This window comes from Penaeus vannamei, chromosome 4 (assembly GCF_042767895.1).
Source record: "Penaeus vannamei isolate JL-2024 chromosome 4, ASM4276789v1, whole genome shotgun sequence".
NCBI classification, from domain to species: Eukaryota; Metazoa; Arthropoda; class Malacostraca; order Decapoda; family Penaeidae; genus Penaeus; species Penaeus vannamei.
In genome coordinates this window covers 15,490,713-15,498,212 of record NC_091552.1, presented here as the reverse complement: position 1 = coordinate 15,498,212, position 7,500 = coordinate 15,490,713, and the positions used below count along the sequence as shown (strand labels likewise).

At 40.7% G+C, this 7,500-nt stretch overlaps 1 protein-coding gene across 3 annotated transcripts in view; it reads right to left on the bottom strand.

Moving 5' to 3' along the window:
• Positions 1-7,500, bottom strand: part of LOC113821492 (uncharacterized protein DKFZp434B061) — a 119,329-nt gene that overhangs the window by 107,396 nt on the left and 4,433 nt on the right. For all 3 annotated transcript variants that reach the window (XM_070120763.1, XM_070120764.1, XM_070120765.1), the window contains exon 3: positions 2,856-3,007. The gene's annotated coding sequence lies outside the window, so the exon portion shown is untranslated. The remainder of the gene's footprint in view (positions 1-2,855; positions 3,008-7,500) is intronic.

Genomic DNA, 7,500 nt, shown 5'->3' with positions numbered 1-7,500 from the left:
GTGTGGGTGTGTGAGTGTGTGTGCGTGTGTGTATGAGTGTGTATGTGTGTGTGTGTGTGTGTGTGTGTGTGTGTGTGTCTGTGTGTGTCTGTGTGCGTGTGCGTGTGCGTGTGCGTGTGCGTGTGCGTGTGTGAGAGAGAGAGAGAGAGAGAGAGAGAGAGAGAGAGAGAGAGAGAGAGAGAGAGTGAGTGAGTGAGTGAGTGAGTGAGTGAGTGAGTGAGTGAGTGAGTGAGTGAGTGAGTGAGTAAGTAAGTAAGTATGTGAGTAAGTGAGTGAGTGAGTAAGTGAGTAAGTGAGTGTGAGTGTGAGTGTGAGTGTGAGTGAGTGAGTGAGTGTGTGTGTGGTGGGAGAGGCATAATGTGTGTGTTTGTCGGTATGTGTGCTTGTAATTTCGTACTGCGGTATAAACATAAACACCCCGTGCCCCCTCCCCTCCCGCCCTCCGAAAGGTCTGTAGCCGCGACCCCTGGGGTAACGACCACCCCCATAACCTCCCCCCTCCCCCCCGCCACCCCTCTTTAGCTCCTCCAGTCGGATGACCCCTGGGGTAAAATCACCCCAAATTCCCCCCCTCCCCCATCTTTCTCCCCTCTTTCCCTTCTCCTCATCCTTCTTTTTCTCTCTCTTTCCTTGTCCTTTCCCTTCTCCCCCTTCTATTCTCTCTCCCTTCTTCCATATCCTTTTCCTTCCCCCCTTTCTCCTCTCTTCCTCCCTCTCTATCCCATTTCACCCCCTCTCTCCCACCTTATTTCTCCCCTTCCCCTCCCCTCTCCCCTAAACACCTATCCCCTCTCTCTTTCTCCCCCTCCCCCCACCCCCCGCTCCCCGTCTCTCTCCCAGGGGAACGGATGTTGTGGTCCATCACCTGGGTGTTTTGCGGTGTTGTGGGCTGCATTCTTTATTCCTTTTTTATCATCTTCACTTTTTTATCTGGTTTTTAAAGTAAAGTAGGAATTATGCGGGTACCAATGCGTAAGTGAAGGGGAAAGGGAGAGGGAAAGGGAGAGGAAGAGGGAGAGGGAAAGGGAGAGAAGGGGGAGAGAGGGGGAGGGGGAGAGGGAGAGAGGGGGGAGGGGAGGGAGGAAAGGGAGAGAAGGGGAGGGGTGGGAGTAGAGGGGGAAGAGGGGGAAGAGAGAGGAGAGAGAGAGAGAGAAGGAATGGGAGACAGAGAGAAACAGATTGAGTGATTATTCAAAATTATCCGCCGCGTCAGCATAAACAGACAGAGAAATGAAGAAACAAAGAAAGACAGATAAAAAATAGAAAAACAGACAGAAAAAGAAAATACAGCAACAGGCAAACAGACAGAGAGAACCAGACAATAAGAGTACATAACCAACAATCAAACAACCAAACAACCCATCCTCACATACCTATAAATCACCAGAGACTGATGACATAATTACAGCGTATGGTTCCTTTGTTCTTAATACAATCTCGCGCCGAGGTATTTAACCTACGCGATAAAACATAAAGAATAAAAGACAAAAAAAATATATATATCCATTGTTCTCCTTAACACTTTCCTCGCCTAACCTCGAAACGGAGATTGACAGATAATAGCAATAATAACCATAACGAATTCTTGTGATTATCCCCTCGCCTGGGTTTCACGGTTAGTATATTAAGGGTGACGCTTCGGATGGGCGTGAATATGGGCGTGAAAAGGGTGAATGGGTATGAAAGGTAGGCGGGGGTGGTGGAGTGAAATATCTCTTTTCACAACCATCTCTGCGTTTTCTATGATGTAGATCGATGATTGTTATTATGGTTAATTGCTCTATATTGCCGATTTTGATTGTTGGTGTGCATTAATGATATTTTTAATGATCCTTATTTATATCCTTATTCTTATTATCTCCACCAAGGTCGTTGTTTTTTGGTAGCGTTGATTAGTTTGTTGGTTAGCTGGTTAGCGGAATAACTCAAAAGGTTATGGACAGATTTTTTTTTTTTTTTTTTTTTTTTTTACCAGAGGTGTGTTTTAGCTCAACTAAGATGCCTTCAAGTTTTTTGTGGTGATCATTATCCAGATCCAGGATTATTTAATTATGATTAATTAGCACTGCGAGATCGGGAAACACGGACGTCACCAGTGAACTTGAGAAAGAGATGATTCTATTATAATTCTTCAGGTGTAAATATTTTTATTGCAACATCGACCCTATTGCCTTGGCGGAGATAAGTGTTCTCTGAGTACTTTTCGTTATCATTGTTATTATAGCATCATTATTGATATCTTTAATTCCATTATTGTTATTAATCATAATTACTATAATCATTGTCATTTGAGGTTGGGAGTAAGACAGATGGATGAAGGTGAGGACATATCTCCCGTGTTCATTAATTTGCATTTTGATTATCATTCTGAAGAGTTATATAGATATTGATCAAACTTGCCCTTGGAGTGGACCAACTGATTGCTTTTTAATGGCTATTCGGATCCGGGTGCGAATTCAGGATGAAACTCGGCCACAATAAACGCTCATAGAAAATGGGTTAGTTAACGATGCAAAACCCATTTTCTTTTTATCCTTTAGTACCAAAGTTTCTCAATCTTGTGGTCGCCAAACCCTTTCTGTTGGCTCGCTTGGCTCTCAGAGTATCAAGCATTAGTTATTTTGCGAATAATGTAAATGACATCTTCTTCAACAGAACGAAAAAAATAAAATAATATGCCGAGGAATATGTTACATGAGTTATAATTGTCCTTAACGGAAGTTGCCTGCTGGGATTGCGAATAGGTATAAATGTGTCGCAACAGATTATCTGTAGTAATAGTAGAAGTAGTACCAGAAGTCTTACTACTACTACTACCAACACTACTACAACCACTCCTACTACTTTTCACTTACCTGAAGGAGGCGCGGGAGGGGACCTTTCAAGATATCGGTCTGTCCCTCATGTCATGGTGCTGTCTCAAATACCCTTATAAACAACAGGGTTTCAAAGATGAGATTTCTAAGGGCTGTGTCACCCTTCTCGCCCGGCGCGTTGGCCCGCTGTCCTGCCGGAACAATGGAGAGGCACTGTGTCATTAGTGGTGCCATGTGAGTGCCAGAGAGCCCTTATTAGAGCCCTGTTTCATGCGTGGTGAAATGAGGTTATGACATGAACGTCTTTTCTTAATACTACAACTACATGCTATTGTGATGTGGAGGACGATGTGGAGGGGAAGGAGGAAGAGGAGGGGGAGGAAGAATGGAAGGAAGAGGAAAAGGAATAACATGAAAAGGAGGAGCAGGGATAATAGAAGAAAAGGGAGATAAAAGAGGAGGACGAGGGGGAGAAGGAGAAAGAGAAGGATACTGCTAAAGATGATGATGGTGATAATAATAAGCCTCTTGTAAATATTATCATCTCTGTCTTGTTTCTTCATCACTCAAGAGAACTGCAAAAAATGATGATGGAAGTAATGATAATGGTGAATTTGTTATGAAGATGATAGCAATAACACGAAATTAATATGAAAGTAGCATTGATGATGATAATGATAATGTCGTTGCTACTGCTGGTGATGATAAGGATGATGATGATAGTGATGATATCAATAGCAGCAATAATAATAGAAAGAAAAATATTAATAATAACATTGATAATATCGTTAATATTAATGAGTAATAGTAATGATAATATTAATGATAACGATAACATGATAACAACGATAACAACAATAACAATGATAATAATAGTAATAACAATAATGCTGTTGCTGAAGATAACAATAGCAATGATAATAGACTAACAAATAATAGTGATAACAATATTGATATCAATAATCATAACGATAATAATAACAATAATAATAATGATAATAATAATAATAATAATAATAATAATAATAATAATAATAATAATAATAATAATAATAACAATAATAACAGGAATGATAATAAAAATCATAGTAATAATAATGCTAATAATGATAACAATGATAATAACAATAATGATAATGATAATGATGTTCTTGATGTTGATATGATAAAAATGATGATGATGATGATGATGATGATGATGATGATGATGATGATGATGATGATGATGATAATAATAATAATAATAATAATAATGATTGATGATGATAATGATAGTAATGATAATAATAACAATAAAGATGATATCAACAATAACAACGGAAATCTACACCGCACAAGACAACAACAAACACAAAATATCCATTTCATAATCATAAATTAAGCATCCAAACGACAAAAAAATCCTCCCGTATTATTTTATTCACACGGTGTTGATGTGGCGCCGGAAGAGACACGTTACATAAGACGCATTACTTATAAAATCGCGTCACAAGAACTTCGTTATAAGTGAGACGGCGTATGAGTATGAGGGAAGGAGAAGTGGGGAAAATGCGTGGTGCAGAGGAGACAAGGTGGTGGGGGTGGTGGTGGGGGTGGTGGGGGTGGTGGTGGTGTGGGGGGGGGTGGGGGTGGTGGTGGGGGTGGGGGTGGTGGTGATGGTGGTGGTGGTGGTGGTGGTGGTGGTGGTGGTGGTGGGGGTTGTGATGGTGGTGGTGGTGGTGATGGTGGCGGTGGTGTTTGTTGTGGTGGTGGTGGTGGTGGGGTATGGTGGTGGTGGTGGTGATGGTGGTGGTGATGATGGTGATGATGGTGATGATGGTGGTGATTGTGGTGATGGTGGTGGTGGTGGTGGTGGTGGTGGTGATGGTGGAGGGGGTGGTGGTGATGGTGGTGATGGTGGTGGTGGTGATGGTGGTGGTGGTGGTGATTGTGGTGGTGGTGATGGTGGTGGTGGTGGTGATTTTGGTGGTGGTGGTGGTGGTGGTGGTGGTGGTGGTGGTGATTGTGGTGGTGGTGGTGGTGGTGATTGTGGTGGTGGTGATTGTGGTGGTGGTGATGGTGATGGTGGTGGTGGTGATGGTGGTAGTGATGGAGGTGGTGGTGGTGGTGGTGTTGTTGATGGTGGTGGTGGTGATGGTGGTAGTGATGGTGGAAGTTGTGGTCCTAGTGGTGGTGGTGATGGTGGTAGTGATGGTGGAAGTTGTGGTCCTAGTGGTGGTGGTGTTAGTGGTGTTGGTGGTGGTAGTGGTGGTGGTTGTGGTGGTGGTGGTGGTGATGTATGGTGTTGGTGATGATGATGGTGGTGGTGGTGGTGATGGTGGTGGTGGTGGTGGTGGTTATGATGTAGTGGTGGTGATGTTGGTGGTAGTGGTGGTGGTGGTGATGATGATGAAGATGATGATGATGATGATGATGATGATGATGATGATGATGATGGTGATGATGGTGGTGGTGGTGGTGAAGATGATGGTGGTGGTGGTGATGTGGTGGTGATGAACATGGTGGTGTGATGGTGATGATGGTGGTGATGTGGTGGTGGTGGTGATGGTGATGGTGATGTGGTGATGTTAGTGGTGATGTGGTGATGGTGGTGGTGGTGATGGTAGTGGTGATGTGGTGGTGACGTGGTGGTGGTGGTGGTGGTGGTGATGGTGGTGGTGGTGAGGTGGCGGTGGTGGTGTGGTGATGGTAGTGGTGATTTGGTGATGGTGGTGGTGATGTGGTGATGGTGGTGGTGGTGGTGGTTTTGATGGTGATGGTGGTGGTGGTTTTGATGATGGTGGTGGTGGTGGTGGTAATGGTGGCGGTGGTGATGTGGTGATGGTAGTGGTGATGTGGTGATGGTGATGGTGATGATGTTGGTGGTGGTGGTGGTGGTGGTGGTGGTGGTGATGGTGATGGTGGTGGCGGTGGTGGTGATGGTGGTGATGGTAGTGGTGATGTGGTGATGGTGATGGTGATGTGGTGATGGTGGTGGTGGTGATGGTGATGTGGTGGTGATGATGTGGTGGTGGTGGTGATGTGGTGATGGTAGTGATGTGGTGATGGTGGTGGTGGTGATGATGGTTTGGATGGTGTGGTGGTGATGGTAATGGTGATGGTGATGGTGATGGTGATGGGGGTGATGGTGGTGATGGTGGTGGTGGTGGTGAGGGTGATGGTGGGGGTGGTGGTGGTAGTGGTGGTAGTGGTGGTGATGGTGGTGGTGATGGTGGTTGTGGTGTTGATGGTGGTGGTGGAGTGGTGGTGGTGATGGTGGTGGTGATGGTGGTGGTTTTGATGGTGGTGGTGGTTTTGATGGTGGTGGTGGTTTTGATGGTGGTGGTGGTGGTGGTGGTGGCGGTGATGGTGGTGGGGATGGTGGTGGCGGTGATGGTGGTGGGGATGGTGGTGGTGGTGGTGGTGGTGGTGGTGGTGGTGGTGGTGGTGATGGTGGTGAGGGTGGTGGTGGTGGTAGTGGTGGTGGTGGTGGTGGTGATGGTGGTGGTGATGGTGATGGTGATGGTGATGGTGATGATGGTGGTGGTGATAAAAATAAGAATGATAATAAAAATAATGATAATGATAATAATAATGATAATGCTGATAATAACAGGAATAATAATGAGGACGATAATAACAACGATTATAATGATGATGATGATGATGATGATGATGATAATGACGATAATGATAAAGATAATGATGATGATATTAATAATAATGATAATGATGATAATAACAATGATGATGATAATAATAATAGCATTTATAATGATAACGATAATGATAATACGAAGGTTAACACTTACATGAATAACATTAATCATTATTGTAACCATTATCATTATTTCCATTATCATCATAACCATCATCATAAAACGAAAAAGAATCATAATGATAATAATAGTAATGATGATGATGATAATAATAACAATAATAATAATTATCATTATTACTATAATTATAATGACAATAATGATAATAGTGATAATGATAATTACAACAATGACAATAATAATGATAATGATAATAGTCGTAATACTAAAATTAATAATAACATTAAAATATCAACTATGATGATAAAAATGACATTAATAATGGTACTGATAATAAACACAATAACAATAATGATATTGATAATAACAATATTAGTAATAATAATGATGATGATATGACAATAACAGCAATAAAAACAATAATAATAATAGAAATGATGATGATAATACTAACGATAATAAAAATAATTATAATAATAATAATAATATTGATAATAGCAATAATGAAAATACTAATAAGGACAATAAAAATATATATTTTTTTTTAAATAATGATAATGACGGTAATAATAATAATATTAATGATAATAATAATAATAGAAATGATGATGATAATAATAACGATAATAAAAATAATCATAATAATAATAATAATAATATTGATAATAGCAATAATGAAAATACTAATAAGGACAATAAAAATATATATCTTTTAATAATGATAATGACGGTAATAATAATAATATTAATGATAATAACAATAATAATAGTAATGATAACTATAACAGCAACAACAACAACAACAATGATAATATTAATAATAATAATAATAATAATAATAATAATAATAATAATAATAATAACAATAATAATAATAATAATAATCATAATAATAACAATAATAATGATAACAATAATCATAATGA